The following is a 17,928-nucleotide window of genomic DNA, read 5'->3' as shown; positions in this document are numbered from 1 at the left end:
TGTAGCAGAGCGGCCGGGGTAAAATTATAAACGATTTCTCGAAAATTACGGTCGTATCGAGGAATACTTACACGTTTTACAGGATATCGCGATTCCATTGTTGGAATTAAATGCTGGTAGTATCGTGGTTTTCTGGCGAATTTATGTGACGAAGCGTAACAGAATTAACTGTGGCGCGCGGCAAATTGGTTGTGTTAATTTTTCACGTGCATTTTCACGACCGCGTATTGTTCCATGGAATTTCGCGGGATGCAAATATTCGAAAGGGCACTTCAGGCGTACATTTTGTTTTCACGAAACATTAAAATGAAAAAGGTCCATTACGATTCGTTCGAATTTAATTATCGTTATTTCAAACGGGCCCACCGGTGTGTTTATTTTACATAAAAATGCTGACTTCGGATTTTACGCCACCCGTAAAATTCTGTTTCATTTAATATCTTTATTCGTCCGCGTAAAACCATGAATTGACGGCCGACGAGACGAAACGAGACGCGACTAGGCGGCCAACGCGCGCCGATGGTCTATCCGTTGTTTCATTTTTCTCACAAATTCGCATCGGCCAAGTGAACACGCGACGACGTTCAATCGCCGTCAACCTCACACCGAATTATCATTTCACGCCAATTATATGCGCGACAGTTTATCGCATTTTACTTTTGTAATTCAATACCGACTCGATTAAACCAATTTTTTCTGTTTTACGCGCATTACGAATTACATCGACGCTCGTTTCGCCATCGTACTTTGATCCGCGTTTCCTTCTGTCCTTTCCCCCCCTCCCTCTCTCTCTCTCTCTCTCTCTCTTTTTTCGTTAGTCACTATTTATTTGCACGCAACGCGCGAATGTCACGTCTGTTTTCCACATCGATCGCGACTCCCGACGCGTAAAACCGTACAATAGATTTCCCAAAACCACGTCCGACGCTTCTGCATTTCTTTCGCCTTATTCGGTGTACTGTAAATATTTTTATCGTGCGTTTGCAAACATTGCACAACGTACTTTAGAAACCACCAGGCTATCTTTTTTTTTTCCACGGCCCCGGTTACCGAGTTCGAGTTCGCGAAAATTGAACTCGGCATTTTCGAACGGAACAGAGGTGGGAGAAGCTCGGACTGCAGGCTCGATGGAAACCTCTCGCCGCTACTTAAGGACTTTGACACGCTATGCCTGTCGTTCTAAATCGAGGTCAAACCGAATTTTCTAGTTTAACCTACTAAATAAGGCAAATTTCTGCTTTCTAAAACAAGACGCTACGCCGGCTGATCGTAACTTCACCGTGAACTACGGGACTCAAAATTAGTCCCGGTGACTTGAGGGATTTCCAAACGACCTAGGTGGAAAGATACGTGCTGTAGTTACGTGCGAACCGTGCGAACCTCGCATCTACTTACGCTGAAACATTACGCTCGATATTGATTTTTGAGGCCAACCTCTCGAACGCTTCTATCGAACGATGAACGAAATAATCGCGACGAGGGTATAATTTCTTCGGTATGGCGTTCGTTGGCCGTAGCGTTTGTCGTTTCACGGCAACCGTAATATACTTTTTTATTTAAACTCAGCGAAATTCGATAATAGTTATTAACATTCACGTAAACAATTTCATAGTTTTACGAACATCGTTTAAAAAAATGAAACCTCGTCGGACAGATAATCGTTTCGCTTGATAAATATTAGAACAAATACGATGCTTCGAATAATTTGTATATTTTTCTACATTTTCTACGTTCCGTGTATTTTTGCACTTGAAATTTTCTCGTAAATACATAAAAATCCGCGGCCTGGTAATCGCTGGAAATGAGAAATTCGACGAGATGTGACGGACTATTTGCAACGAGGTGTTCGGAACGATCAAAACACAAGGACATAAATAATCGAGCGATAAAACAGTAGGCATGTTTTCGACGATTGTGGGCTACAGTGGACGCTGATAGGGAAGAGGTTGAGAGCAAACGTGAAATTTTCGGATCGTATCGAATCGAAGGCACCGAAGGTACTTTCAATGTAAATAGGTTCATTTCGAAATTTAAAGATGCCGCACACGATCTCCGACCGTTCCATGTAGTCCAGTGTCAACACGCGAAGAGAATTTCATATTGGTTATTATCATGCGAATATAGCAGGCCTACGATGACAACGGATTACATGAATAATTGTCACGTGCACGCCGAACGCGATATGTAAATCCGCTATTATTTGATACAGTTGCGACAATCGTTTGCCCGATTCCATGTTGCTTCTCACGATCCTTTGTATACTTTTGACATGGTGGATTGGGCGCTGTTTACAATTAATATCGATCGGTCGCTTCTTTCGCGCGGCATTTCGTCGCATTAGTTGCGAAACGTCGCTTCTAGAATTGGACGTGTTCGACGATCTATATCGAATGTACCGTCCGTTTAAATCTAGATTGCAACATTCGTCTCTCGAGTCGTTGAAATTTCTATGAAAGGCGTTATGCGTCCGTGTTTCAGCTTTTCCCTTTCTTTTTTCTTCTTATTTTTTTTTTTTTTTTTTTTTTTTTTTTTTTCTCGTCTATTACATTGAAAATTCCGTTGTAACGCGAAATTTCGGGCATCCACGGACGATATTCACCGATAGTTTACATGGACAGCGTGATTGAAAACAGCGGTCTGTCAATGAAACGCTCGAAACTTTCTCGATCGCGCACAACGGTCCAAAAAGCGTTCGGATAAAGGTGTCGTCGCCACGAAGTCACGACTGACGGAGACAGAGAAACAAAATTCTGGATATCGCGACACGCGATACCTACGTGCGTGTTTTTTTTTTTTTTTTCAGACGAGAGATTTTCATTCGAAAATTTTGTCGTATCGTCGTTGAACGTTCCGTGACACGCGCTCGAAAAATCGCCATCGCTTTCTGGGAATCGTCGTGGATTCTAGGAAATTAATAATACTCGAATACCTGATGCGAAGTTTCCAACAAACTTGGAATTAAATATCAGCCGGAATCTTGTCGCTTGGGAAAATTATGCGAAAAACAGATAACAGCGAAAGAACGTGAACAACGTTTATAATTGGTAAAGCGTGGATACTTATGCAAATTCATATTTTTACGAGCACGGCTAAAAAGTTGGAATGTAAGTAGTACGGTGTTGTTTCATTGGTTGAGCGAAAAGCATAGAGGGAAAACAAGGAGGATCCTTGGTTTTTGATTTTTACGTTACTCGGTGATTGATATACGTAGTTAGAAAGAAAACAACTCGTTAGTTTCAGAGATATGTATCGTAAAAAATAGTTGGTAAATGCATGAAATTATGTAAGATCGAATAAATAATTATTTTTAATACGTTTAACGGAATGAAAAATACCTACATATTTAATCGCAAAACCGAATAATAAAAGGACAATTTCGAATATTTTATATGTTTCTGTATATCGTGTATAAATATTCTTTGATAATTACACCGTCAGCTTCTTCGTGTTTTGTCGCAATACTTTTCAAGAATTAGAGTGATCGTGCTGTATCAAATCGATGACGCGTTAATTGCACCCATTTAAATAATCACTAATAATACGAAATGTCGCATACGGCGATCTTTGAACGACAACAACAGTAAACAAGAGTTCTCGAGTTGAAGAAATAAATGGAAATTAACAGACGAGAAAATCTATAAAAAGACGTTCGTTTTTCTCACTTGCGGCGATACTTGGGCTGAACTTGAACCTTCTATTTGCTCCTAATCACGGTGTTATCCTTCCCGCGACCGGTGTTAATTTTACTAAGTTATCGCGTCAATAAATGTCTACATCGACGGCTCGTGAAACGTTCGACTGACATAAATGCAGACGTTCGCTATTTCCGGAGGAACGCCGCGCGTCGATTTATCAAGAACCAGCCGGCAAGCTTTATCGTAGCGAATTCGAGGTTAAGAATGAATCGTCGCGCTAACCGAACGCGCGTTAACGTCCACCAGTCCCCGCCTAAGTTGCGCACGATTTTTATTGTCCTCGAGAATGTCACGGTTTCTTCTTTTATCTAAAAATTCCTTCGTGCAGATACGATTCGGTGAACGGTCTATGAAAATTTGAAGAGAGGATCGCGAACAAAAAGCAACGGTTACCGGAAACGCTGCACCGCACGATACAATCGCGGCCGGCGTGAGTCTCGTTTTCCCAGCATCCGTGTTCTAATTGCCTCGCGAACCAAGCGTGCATCGCTCGATCGCCTATAACGTAACCAATAGCTAACACGTAAACAGTCGGGAATCTGTTCGCCTGCAACGACAGGGTGTGTCGTTATCGAAAGGAAATTTCGTTCCGACATTCGCCAAGATTCCAGTTGGAACCTGGTTGTTGGTCAATGGAAACCGATAGAGGCAAAGAATCGAACGATTCACGGGAAAAATAACTCGGACTCGGATAACTCGAACGTTGCTTGGCGATAGCGCGTGAACAATTAGAATTTGTTAAAGTTGGCGAGTGGTCGGTTTTCGCTAGAACGCGAACGCGACTTTCGCGTTTCGGTCGCCCTTGGATGTTGAAAATGCACAAGTACCGGTCGTTACGTGTTCCAGAGCGACAGGTTCCCCTGCGAAACACGTGACGCATTGCGTATACTTTCGCAATCGTTTGCGAGTGCGTCCCCTGTACCAAGTATACGCGACTGTTTCACTTGCAAATTAGAGAGAAATCGTTTAATTTCAAACGTTCCGAAAGGACAGATCGGACCTGTTGGATTATTACGCGAAACTCGAGCAACATGGTAAAACATGGAGTACACGATAGACTAGAGTGCGATAGCGCAACTATTTGCTCTTGGCTGCACAAAGTGCCATCGACGTTAATCGTTCGCCGTGAAAGGGATGGTTTTTCGTTTTGTCGAGGTGTCGCGCGACATTTCGGAACTGCTGCCAGACACCTGGCAACCAACGTCGGCCAGACATCGAAACCAGAAGAATCCCAGAGGGAGAAACGTAACGGACACGACGTAAGACCGGCTCGAGCGAACGTAATGAGGTCACTCGTTATACGAGAGGGAGGACTCGGCAATGAAAGGTAGACGATCGTAGACGAAACACCGATAAGAGGCTACCGGCGAGGCGAACGCGCATCAAACATTTGCAAAGCGTACCACCAACGAAGAACACACTATCTACTTCCGTCTAAAGTTGAAATTGTCATCGTGTAGAACGAGGATGAAGGTTTCTGCACGAGGAAAATCTATGCATGGTGTAAACGCGTGGGTGAAACGACGAAAAAAAGAAGCGAAGAAAGGGGAAAAAAAAAAGACGTGGCGTGGCTCGTTCAAGAGCGCACCGTCTTTTCGGCCATTTTGGTGTCTAAGAAGCTCTCTAGTGCGTCTTGTGGCCTGTCGATCTCCCTCCCTTCGACCTCTCCTCTCCGCAACCCGACAGCTTCGTCTTTCTTGCTCTCTCACGCACCTAGAATCGCATACGATGACACGTGCACACGCTCGTTGCATGCACACAGGCGCACGCGAGGGCACTCCTCTTTCCGTCTCTATCTTATCCCCTTATTCTTTTCCTCCTCCTCTTCGGCCCCTGCGCTCTTTCTCTAATCCCTCTCCCCCTCTGCCTAGCTTTCAATCTGTCTTACTCGCACGCCCTCCCCCTCTGGCGGCCCCTTCCTTTCTTCCCTCTCGGTGTGTCTCGTGCGCGCGAGCGCGACCGCGCTCACACGGACACGTACGCGTGTACGCGACCGTTTGTACACACGTTGACAGAAAACCCTCACACTGGCGCGTATGTATACGTGTGCACGCGTACACGCGTGCTATACTCGCGCGATTCGTTCTACGATGATTCGTTCGAGGTTTTCTCGAAACAGGGGACGAGAAAAACAATCATCGCCGGTACTCACTCTCACGACAGGAAGAATCACGGGTTGCACTTCCTTCTCGCGTGACGATCGACGATGCGCTCGGTCCTCAGAATGGTTGGTAGCGGCTCGCCACTCTCGTGTCGAGCCGGTAGCCGCGCTCGTCGCGCATCTTCCTTGACATTTTCCTTCGAATTAAATCGCGATCTTCCTTTTCTTCTTCCTCTTCTCCTTCCTTTTCTTCTTCCCTCTTGCTCTCTCTCTCTCTCTCTCTCTCTGATTCTTCCTCTCTTTCCGGCGTCGTTTTATACTTTCACGCACCGAGAAACAGAAACGAGACAAAGAACGTAACACAGGCGCGACCGCGAAACGATCGACGGCCGCGAACCGACAAGGTCTCCAACGAGAAACGTAGCTCCGCTCGTAGACTGACACGCGTACGAAAAAGGAGACCGAGCGCGAACTAACGAAATGGAATCGACGGTTGCACCGAACTCTCCAGTTGTACCGCCTCCCCTCCACCGTCTTCCTTCCACGCTAGGAGCCTGTTGCTCTCCTCCGTTCGATCCTTCCGATCCTCGACAGCGTCGCTGGTACTCTCCTCTTTCTCCCTCTCCTTCGTTTTTCCTTTTACCCTTTGCTCTTTTACCGTTTTCCTTTCCCGTCTTCCGTCTTCCGTTCCCTCCGCCACGAATTCGATTCGGCAATCCGAGCGACAGGAAATTGGAGGCGCGCGCGAATTTCACCGACGGATCTGCGTTTTGCCACCGTTCCAACGATCACTGCCACCAACGACGATTCTAACACCGGCTAGTTCTTCCTTTACTACTCACTCGTTCCACCTTTATCTTCCTATTTCTTTCTCCCACTGCTTTTCCGTCTCTACCGGCTCCGTTTTTATTTCTCCGATCGTTCGCGATAACGACGATCCGTCGATTATTCTACTTGCCGATGGTGGTTCCTCTCTTGGAACCGAGTAGTTTTCTTGCTCGTAGCGGTACGCCTTGGCCGCAAGAACGGAGCGGAAAACGAGAAGTTTATGCAGCGAGGGCGTGAGTACGAAGCGCGGAATCACGGCGCGCGTGCACAACAACAACAGCAACAGCAGCAGCAGCGGTAGCAGCAGCAGCGACGACGACGACAACTGCGGTTCGTCTCGATCGGAGGAGCGAAACAACAACGAGATTCCTTAATGTATTTGTTGCACGAGTTCGACAAGGTTATTTCGCCAGGTTTCTTCTCTCTCTCCGTCGCTCTTCTCTCACCGTTTTCTTCTCCCTTTATTTTCTTTCTTTTTTTCTTTCTTCCTGCTCGTTCGTCTTCCCTTTTCTTTTTCTTTTCTCGAAGACGCGCTTACGCACCGCCGAGGGAAACACCGTTTCTCATTTTCTTCCTTCGTTTCTTTTCGGCTTTACTTCTCGCATCCGTCTTTTCCCCGTCACTCCCCCTTGGTTTCTCTCTCGCGTGTTTCACGGGCGCACAGGCGAGAGGGAGATGAAGCGACACACGCACACGCACCACTTGCCCAGGCCTCGACGTTTGATCCGGCTCCGGATATGCGACGTTCGTCGAGTTGCATTGGGTCGCGCTGCGCTCCCGTAACTGCATCCGCGTCGGACGGTGCGGCTTGCGCGCTAGGAGCGCCGCCATCCAACCACCCCACCATCTTCGTCCCACCACCACCGCCCGACAACACCACCGCTATCCTCCTCACCACCGACTCGCGCCACTACCACTACTATAACACCACTACACCTTTTCCATTATGTGTATCGTCCACGTAACCAACACACGCGACCTTCTTCTACTCGCCTAACCACTACCACTATATACCACCTATTCGCCGTTCTCATTGTCGATCCTCTCGTAGTCGTAGTCGTAGTCGCCGCCGTCGTCGTTCTCCTAGCGTAGTCATAGTCGTCGACGTTGTCGTTCTCGCCCGTTGCCACCGTCACCATAGTCATCCTCGTCTTTCTACCAGTATTTTCATCGTCGTCGTCGCCGTCGTCGTCGTCGTCGTCGTCGTCGTCGTCGTCGTCGTCGTCGTCGTCGTCGTCGTCGTTGTTGTTGACGCTACGACCACGACCACGACCACTACACCATTACCTTCGTCACTGCCATCGTTCTCGACGTTCAACCGCTCACGCACGGTCACTCCGGTGTACCAACGACGAGCGCCAGTTATGAGTAGTATGTACATGCTTCGAACCGCTATTCTTTTTCTACGACCGATCACACGGCGTTGTAATGAGAAGCTTGTGCCACCGTACGATCATTCGATTTACAGTTTCTCTGTGAGATCGTTTCGCTTCGTTGTTGTAATCGTTTTCTGGATCACCAAGACCTGTTATCTCGCTTAGATTTTCGCGCACATTTTGAAAGTCGCGCCCAAACGTAGCGCGCTCCGTGGCACGCTTTTATTTATTATTATTTATGGCGAAGACAAAGATATTATTATTATTATTATTGTTTAGATTATTTCGATTATTTCAGAGGATATGTATCGAATATGGATACGAGATTACTTTTAAAAAAATTACAAACGTCGAACGTTCTAAATATTAAGAATTCGATGCATTTTGGAAATAGCGCCAGGTCTCGTCTGCGACTCGGTACGAATCCACGGGCGGATTTTTATTATTTATTTGTTTCCTGTGTGGCTTTGTCATTTTTCCAGAGAGTTATAAACGTTGAAAATTTGATCGAGAACTCGGCCATCTGCCATTCTGCAACGACGATATATAAGAAAGGACGCTAGGATATAAAAATGGAATGTGTGTGGCTTTGTAAAAATGTATAAGTGGAAATATTGGACATGCCGGTAGATAAAGTATTCTAATACAACGACGAAGAAACAGCTTTTGATCGACGTAAGTTTCTTCGTATCGCTCGATTCACAACAACGAAGAGAAATTTCTCTTTTAATCGATTAAAGGTTTCGTGAATTTCGTCTTTATTTTGCTAGCGCGACTGCAAGTCTAACGCGTTGCGTTACTCCAAGACATCAACTACTATCTTTAGAGCGAACGTTTGCTCATTTCGTAAAGCCACGATACGTATAGGGACGCGTTCGGCTCCCCGGAACCTGTTTCAGTCGCATTGCTTTGTCTTACGGTCATAGATCGGTTTAATGCATTCTTACATGCGAGTTTTATCGATTTCCTAGTCCCGCTCCTGTCAGCCTTCCGCTCGTAAAACGCGATCCTTCTAGAATTCAGTTTAAGAACGCCTCGCTACACTTCTCCAGACAGCCGAACGAATTTCGTTTGCTGAAATTTCGAGCGCCATATAGGAAATTGATCGTTTCCACGAAAACTTCTGCAACGAGCAGCTTCGGTGAAAAGAATAGCTCTCACTTTTGGCGTTACTTTGCGAATCGAGGGTCTCGTAACAAAGACTCGCCATATTTCAAAGAGAACAAAAGAATATTCTAGCATCCTTAATTCTTCGACGTATAATATCTTCATTTCTCTGTTAGTTACGTAATTTCTCTATACGTGATTGAAATTATATCGCGAAGGAATCACATCTAATCAAATCGAGAAGCTGTGGACGAGTGTTTTTACACAACCGATTAAATATTCAATCGGTAATAAATCAACGTACTTATGAATCATCTATTGTAATGTCGGCATCATCGTGTTGCGAGTCTATCTTCCGACTAAAAGGATGACGGAAAAATTTGGCCGTTTTTATAGGTACGATAAACCGCAAACGTTTCTAAGATTTTTCACTGGCCGCTTACATTTCCATCTGCGAGGCTAGCAGCGGCGATTCACGCAAGAGAACACGCGCGCAGACGTTTGGTAACCCGCCTGATCCAATCCTCCCCGCTCCACCGCACGCCACCGTGGCCATGACACTTTTAATAGGAGACAATTTGATGCAGTTGCTGCTGCGATTTGAAATTTAAAAGCTAATCGCTACGACGCACAGTACCACCGCGACCATTTGCTAGTTTTTCTGGAGATCGATGGACAATAAATACGTGGCGTGCAACATCCGGGCACGTACGAGGCGAATAAAACTGCAGCATACAGTTGCACGCGGATCGACGTCTTTCCAAGCGACCGCCACGCGATATACAGCTCGAACCTGCGGCCTTTGAAATTTACATCCTCCAGTATCGTCTATTAATTATTATAATTTATTAACTGAAAATACGCATCGTTTGGCCGCGTTACAGTCACGATAAAATCTTGTTAAATTGACCGTGAACATCTCATTAATGGGTGCATCTACGATAAACGCGATTATAACTTTTATCTGGCCGCGTTTAATCCACCCGCTTCTTTCTTACCTCCGGTAATTGAACTCGCTCTCTTTCTTTCTCTCCTTTCTTTACTTATGCACGCAATATACAGCGGTGCGCTTCGCGTGTAGCGGAAGAAAAATTGTTTCGTTTCGCGACACCGTCTTAAGGGGCATCCTCGCTGTTGTTCGCGAATAGTATGTCATCCGCTTCCACGTATTCGTACCGATTGCGAACGTGTTCACGAAACACAGTTCTCTACATCGCAGCATCCGATAGATACGCGTACTGTGTATTATAGTAGCTACGCGAAATATTTTTTTACCTCTCAAAGACTGTGAGCGTGTTACAAATCCATAACACAATTCCAACAGAAATTTCTTTCATTCGCTAAATGTCACGAACGTTATAGACTTTCGATGTTTTACATATGTTTTTATACTACACCGTACGCTACGACCATTTCTAACAATTACACCGGCTATTTCGTCGTAATTTTCGGTGAACTTCTCGATAGAATTAATTGCATATATATATAGACTTTATATCTATAACGTTCGTGACATTTAGCGAATGAAAGAAATTTCTGTTGGAATTGTGTTATGGATTTGTAACACGCTCACAGTCTTTGAGAGGTAAAAAAATATTTCGCGTAGCTACTATAATACACAGTATGCGTATCTATCGGATGCTGCAGTGTAGAACTGTGTTTCGTGAACACATTCGCAATCGGTACGATATATATTTTTCAATGGATGTATATATATATTATTATATGGATGATATATATATATATACATCCATTGAAAAATTCCAAGCAACTTGATTACGCTTGTTACTTTGCATTAAAAGACACGTATAACAGATTCATAGTAACATACGTAGGAAATGAAATCAGCGAAAAGCATAGATACCAAATATTTATTATCAGTGGCCTCAAGTTATGGCCGACCATGTTTGTCCCTGTGAATCCCATGTTCGGTTAGGATAGTTGGCTGAAAGTCGAAAGTCCTATCTGTTACATTTATTGGCTTATCTTATCACGGATAAGCCTATATTTTTCGCGTATCGTTTCAAACTTTACGCAAGACCACTCGGAATAGCTGGAGATCGGCGGGCGGAGAGGGTGGAAGGAGGAAGACGACGGAGAAGGGGATCACGACGGTAAAAGAGGCGATCACGCCGGACCTTGAGGCGGGCGGACGGACGGTTTAGAAATTCGTTAGATAATCTTGGGGCACGGCGTGCTTCGGGTTTCAAGATGGCAGTCGAAAGTGGCTGATTAGATAGGACGCCCCATGTCGACGCCTTCTGTGCCGACTGTCGGAGCCAACGACGAGAACAACCGACGACAACGACGACGACGATCAAAGACGAGCGAACGGTTATGCAATTCGCGCGAAATTGGTGTATTTTCCCCACAAACACTGGCGAGTGCGCTTTTGCACGCGCGCTGGTCGCCGCGGAAACGAGAAGTAAGGGCACACCATTTGACCGTACCGACATTGCCGTTTAATCTCGCAAAACCAATTCCATGTATACTTGACATTAAATTTTCCACCGGCCTTCCAAGTTAGCGCGTCGTTATGTGGGCAGCCAGCTCCTACCGCTGCCTTTCTCTTTGCGAGCCAATGTCTGGCTACACGTTCCGAAAAATCTACGCCTACTGTAGCGTCCGACTTCGTACAAATGCTTTTTACAATTGGATCCACGTTCATCTATGGATCTTTTTCTTCATCTTTTTTTTTTTTTTTTTTTTTTTTCTTTACGATTTACGGCTACACACGGGTGTCTTCTTCTTCTTACGCGTCGTTTGCTCGCGTTCGTCAGACTTGACCGGCTAAAGCAGAGCTGTCTACGTAATGACTGATCACAGGTCGAAGACGTTAATTCGACGTTTTTGAAACTTTCGAGATTTTATCACCAAAAGCGGTTGTAATTCCACTTTTGGAAATTTTACCACCAAATTGGTTAATTACAGCATTTGAAATTTTAGTACCGTCTAGTGGCTAATTCCGTTTTAAACATTTTCTGTTTTTAACTCTAGCGACAGAGCTTCGTTATCCGTTCTTATCGCGTATAATTTCACCGATTTTCTCTAATTTCCGTTCCGCGGTGTTAGCCGATTTACTAAACGAGTTCCCTATAGCAATTGCACTCGCGAATCGAAAGTCTCACGAGCCACGTTTATCGCGCGATCGATCGATAAAGTTGAGGATAGTCAATCTGCGACGACTCGAAAGGGCGGGGAGCAAAGGAGCGTTATTCATAAGCTCTCGAACAAGATATAACGGTCGGCATTTTATGCGTGAGTTCTTCTTCGCAGCCGCAGCTTGAACTGCTCCGGTCGGATACACGGTTGTTTGCCTGTGTGTATATGTGTGTGTGTTTGTGTGTGTGTGTGCGTGCGGGCACGTACGTCGATGCCACGTGACGTCTAAATTCAGTCGGCCATTTTGGAGCATGATTCATTTGTTTAGAATGGGTTGGATAGGAGTAGGAGGCGGAGCCACGCACACCAAATCTTCGTCAACGTTTTAGATTCGAGTGGAACGCACCGAACGTGCCCAACTTTCGTCACACGTGTCCCTTTCTGTCTGCCTCTTATCCATCTTTGTTTCTTACCAATTTTTCCAACGCGATCTTCCTCGGCGAAAGTTACGCGTGGTTATCGATGGAGCGCAGTACTTTCGAAATTTTTCAAGGCGCGAACAATAACGTTCTTAGGTGGCTGGGAAAAGAAAAAGAGAAGAAGGAGGAAAGGAAAAATAAACGCGAGAGAGACAACGCGCAAGGCCTGGTGCATGGGAAACGATTTCGTATCGAGTCCTTCTGTTCCACATCGACCCTCGGCGAACCTTCGCCACGAATTTCGCGCCCTCGAACGATCATCGAGACGGCGACCGCGTTGTCTCACTCGAGCCGGGATCAAGGAGCGCGACAAGGTTACGAGGTACACGCTGTTCCCTCGAAAAGGAGCATGAATTATTTATCGGGCACAAATAAAATGAAAGGAAAGGAAGGCGAACGCACGGGACAATGACGATCTTATCTACGCGTTATCAAGTCGAACGGAATCTTTCGTTCTCGAAATTCTTTCTCCGTGTTAAGTCGGTTACAATCGATCGATTCCTTGCGTTTCCTTCGCGCGTTTCTTTTATTTCGCCGTTCGTTCAAATGACCGTGTGCAACGAAGCTTAGAAGAAATTTATCTTACGCGCACCTTTTGTACACTTAATTAGTACATAGATCGCGAATTTATATCTTTTACGAGCACAATTAAAAAGATACAGCTCAGATAGAAAACGTTTTATCTATCTATAGGCAGACTGAATGTTTCATACGTCTCTGCATATTACGCGCATTCTACAGATTTTTGCGTCTTCGATTCTGCTGTTGCATAAATTTCATTATTCCACTCGTCGCTACGCCCAGTGAAAATACTTTGATATTTGCAATAACATTGAACGAAGTAAGAGCGCAATTAACAAGTGACTATATCTAGCATTATCTCAGGTTACATCTAATTAAAATCGCATCTAAACCGAACATCGCAATTAGCAAGGAGAATAGAGAAAGAATAAAAATAACGGAGCAAAGTATAAACGAATATCCTGCTACGAATCTCAGCTTGCGAATTTGTTTCTTTCCCGGATAGCCAACGAATCAAAAATATCTAATTTTCACTCGACATCGCTTATCCTTCGTTGGAATATCAGCTGATCGATTTTGCATATGGCGAGAGAATTTCCGTGGAAACGGAGTCGATCCGCCAGACAGACAGTCTCTTCCTTCTCGCTGGCTTCCTCGAATCGGCCACATCGTGTTTGGTCGGACATGTTGCCGAAAGTCCGTGCGTTGGATGAGGGAGCTGGTACGGTCGGTGTGTGGATGGGCTCAAGGTCAGTGGCAGTGGGTCAGTCGGACCAATCGCGCTGCTCCTCTGACGAAGGCCGCGCCGAATTCGAAGCACGCTCGAGAGGGGAAGCGAAACGAATCGAGACGAGTCTTTTTTTTTCTCGAGGCCGGCCTTCTTCGACTATGGTTACAGTGGATGCTTATTCGGACGAATTGACGTTTCCAAGAATTCAATACGTCAATGTAATCAAATACGTATCTACGTATCTATGCTTGATAACATGTTCGGACGCTTGTAAATTATTCGCGATATGTAAAATATATTCTTCAATTTGATTTTCGCCGATGATTTTATTTTGTCAATTTGTACTCGGTCGATATCCATGCGAACAGTAGTTAAAATTTATTAACAGATATACGCGAGAAAGCGACACTTTAAACAGGTCTGTTCGATGTTGGAATGTTAGAACGTTAGAAATCTTTCTAGTTACATTGTAAAAGCCAGTGTACATCTAAGTGTTTGTCCTTCGTTATAGATAGATATAAAATTTGGACATGTTTCAGTTGCAATTTATCGGAGTATTTGATCGCGGTTCGGTGCTAATTTCGTACATATACCTTTATTTCGCGTTTTCTTTATTATCAAGTTTCATATTTCACCTTTACGGTATAAAATCTATAAGGTCGTACGAAAATACCAAATGATGCGAAACCTCAAATACTTGGGCTTGATTGATTGGTACGCTACACGAACGAATAAATAAACAAATACAGCGGTGTGCAAATAGATTTTGTAGCCAGTGTTCGTCTGTCGTAACTTTGAAAATACTATTACAAAAACATCAATCTTTGGAAAAATGTTAAATTAATCGTCTAAAAATATGTACGCACGGTAATGTGTATGTACAGTTTATAATATACAGTTATTGCAGTTCTCATTGGTCCGAATACGCATCCGCTGTAACCATGGCCTTAGGCGACTCTACAGCGTCCAAGACTCCCCCTAGTCCGTCGTCTCGTCGATCGTCTGTTGCTCGTCATTGACACGATCGTTGTAATCTTCGTGGTGTTCATCGTCCTCGTCGTCCAGATCGAAGCGTGACGTTGTATCGAGCGTGTACGGTCGCGCGCGTTAATTCCGGTGTCGAGCCGGTGCGGTGCAGGAAAGAGAACGGACAGACAGACCGGTATGCAAGCCGGCCTTGACCGTATCTCTGCTTATCGCCACGTTCGCGCTCTACGCTCGACGTCATGCGTCACGTTGTCGACGCCAACGACGCGAGAGTTATCCGGCCCGTCGGAGACGACGCCGACTGCGGCATTCGTCAGCGCGACGCGAACGAGCCGGTTGCATTGACGCTGCAACCGTGTACCTAACCTAAGCCGATCTTCGGTATCCTCGGTGTAAATTCTGTTTTACCAGCTTCGTGCAACACGTTCACCGAGAAGAAGCGTAGAGTTCGAAGATGCGTTTTTTCACGCGTTTCGTAATACTGTGAAGTTCCATACAATTTACAATGCACCGATGTATTAATTCAATTAGAACAAACGCTGGATTTTCGCGTTTACATCGGCAACGAAAACAGGAATCGTTTGCAGGATGCATCCCGATGCTGGCCCATTAACTTTGCTCGCGAGCAGAAATTTCCACGTCGGCAATTACTTAAATTAATTTCGCGATAATTGTATCGATTATGCAAATTACGTAATTCGTTTCATTAGCCGGCGATACGTATTATCGTAACGAGGCAACGAAACGTGCGCCTCGCGATTCGTAACGCACTTGGAAACGCGATAGTCGCGAATTTCGTCGAAGCCGATCGTATGACGTCAGGGCAAAGTGGCGTCACGGTTGTTACTGTAACTTAGATACGAGCACATCCCTCTTCCACTATAATTTAGTAATTAAAACGATGTTAGCGAGTTGATAAGTTACAAGCTGAGACTCTCACTTCTTCTTTCCAGTTACTTCTTTCTTATTCATCCTCGAATGAAAAATGAACGGTTCTACGGAAGCAACCTTTATCCAGGTTTCACAATTTCGTGGTCTAATTAGACACGGTTCCTGTATGGTATAATTACAGATACGTATACCTATACTCATGAATATCTTTTGATAAAAAGAAGAAAAAAAGAAAACTTCGAACGTAGGTATAGAACAAAAATCTTCCTTACATCGTCCAGCTATTAAATTTCGTTTATAGGTCTTATTTCAGCCACGTGTTACCCCTAGACCGCACTTTTTTATGCATTTACGACTTTATCGCACAGTACTTACATTTGAAAAATTGTTCAGAACGCGCATAATATGCAAATTATGTAAAATGTTTAAAATATAATCGTCTCTATTACGTTTAACAGATAAAGCGAGCTTTTATACGCTAGCTGCTCTGTCTTTTTAATTGTATCGATAAAGATATGTATTTACGTAAACATCCGTAGTAACGAGGGGCGCCAAAGGGTTCTCGAAACGATGGTAAATGCGAGCTCGGCTCTGCTCTGACACCGACGCCGTAACGCATGCATAAACGCCGGTGACGAACCGATGTTTATCCGTAAGTGTCGTAGCCTCTGTAATTGGTATTACGTAAGTAGTACTTGCACGCGGTGTTACTCCTGCGTGGATAAGCAATGGATAGCCAACGAATCATCGCCTTTCTCCTGCGAGCCGCTGGAACGCTCTCAAACCTCGCTTGCGACCGTTTTAAACGTTCGTTTAACGTTCCATGGGACATTTGTTGAAGTTAGAAGGAAACCTTAACCCTGGCGAACAAAATCGAAATGCTAGAGATCGAGATCGAAATTGTTGAAACGTAATTTTAACAGTCTCGGTACGCAAACGTTGGCGGGAACGTTCGCTGCATTCAAATCGTGTAGAAGATCGTGAGACTGGAAATCGTCGAATCCTAGCTGCGATTCGCGAGGAATGCGAGTGGAAAGGTTTGCCATAATTCCTCGGTAGGTGCAAGGGCAAACAGAGCGAGAGAAAGCGGCCAAGAGAGACACAGGCAGATCTACTCTCTGCAAAGGCAAGACGCGGATCGATCCCCTATATATCGGACCGATGAGGTTAAACGCGTCATTACGAATCGATAAAGTCGAATCTCGGCAAGCTTTGTAACTAATTTGTAATTAGTTGGAGCGGCGCCAACGATTCTATGCACTGATAACTCGGCAAACTTTCTCGGTATACTCGTGCGCGCACCCGGTCATACGTCTAGGAATTAAGTTAATTTTCCACTCTGCTAGCACTTGGCAACACCACGATTGGTGTTCTTTTCGGGTTAAAGACAGACGTACGATGGAGAGTATAGTATAGAAAATACATTTACTCGTTGCTCTTATTAAATATAAATCAGTTTTGCAAAATTATCGCTTTGTCGTTAAATTTAATTTACCATTTAATTTATCGTACAATTTATGCCTTTTATCCTATAAACTTTCTTTCGTTTGCCATTGTATCTCAAGGAGGACGGAAAACGACAACTGTGTTTCAAAAGTAAAATAAATTTTATTTCATATTTACGTAGATTCGTCTCGTAGATTTCAACCTGCCCCATTTTCTACAAACTGCTCGATAGTTCCAGCCTTCAGAAATTTTAGGGTTTAAGGTTAAAGGTCTGGCGCAGTCTATGTAGCGTTACACGCCGTTGAAAATCCAGAATCTGCCGAATCGCGAGAGGAATAGGAAAAGCTCGAGAACGGGGAAGCATCGTTTCCTCTCTCGTCTCTCGCGTTGGTTCTTCCACCGGTCGTCTGGCCATATTTTGGCGATACCTACTTGTTGCGCGAGGTACGAGCCGCGCGTACATATGTACAGCGTGGCATCTACATATCGTAGTAGTAGGTGCCGGCGACGTCGGTCGCCGCTTGGCACAGGTACAAATAAAGTCAACGACCGGACGGACGCTCGCAATGATTTTCGTCGTTTCTTGGAAACCGGGTGAACCGCGTATCGATGATACGTGTATCGCGGTAATGAAACACGGTAGTTCCAACGGTTTGATCGGCGT

The 17,928-nt window shown here is 44.9% G+C and overlaps 1 protein-coding gene and 1 long non-coding RNA gene across 6 annotated transcripts in view; one reads left to right on the top strand and one right to left on the bottom strand.

Moving 5' to 3' along the window:
- Positions 1-17,928, top strand: part of LOC132911592 (uncharacterized) — a 91,231-nt gene that overhangs the window by 748 nt on the left and 72,555 nt on the right. Inside the window, exon 1 of one of the 2 annotated variants that reach the window (XR_009659043.1) lies at positions 7,730-7,995. The exons of the other annotated variant lie outside the window; for it this stretch is intronic. This is a non-coding gene — a long non-coding RNA (uncharacterized LOC132911592). Of the gene's footprint in view, positions 1-7,729; positions 7,996-17,928 lie in introns of those variants that run through there. 2 annotated transcript variants of the gene reach the window in all.
- Positions 1-17,928, bottom strand: part of LOC132911573 (mushroom body large-type Kenyon cell-specific protein 1) — a 108,420-nt gene that overhangs the window by 64,999 nt on the left and 25,493 nt on the right. For 2 of the 4 annotated variants that reach the window (XM_060968268.1, XM_060968266.1), the window contains exon 1: positions 5,848-7,730. The exons of 1 other annotated variant lie outside the window; for it this stretch is intronic. The gene's annotated coding sequence lies outside the window, so the exon portion shown is untranslated. Of the gene's footprint in view, positions 1-5,847; positions 7,731-17,928 lie in introns of those variants that run through there. One more of the 4 variants, XM_060968264.1, reaches the window with a different exon arrangement.

Source organism: Bombus pascuorum, chromosome 11 (assembly GCF_905332965.1).
Source record: "Bombus pascuorum chromosome 11, iyBomPasc1.1, whole genome shotgun sequence".
NCBI classification, from domain to species: domain Eukaryota; kingdom Metazoa; phylum Arthropoda; class Insecta; order Hymenoptera; family Apidae; genus Bombus; species Bombus pascuorum.
Note: the sequence above shows the minus strand (reverse complement) of the source record. Positions and strands in the feature narration are given on the sequence as shown.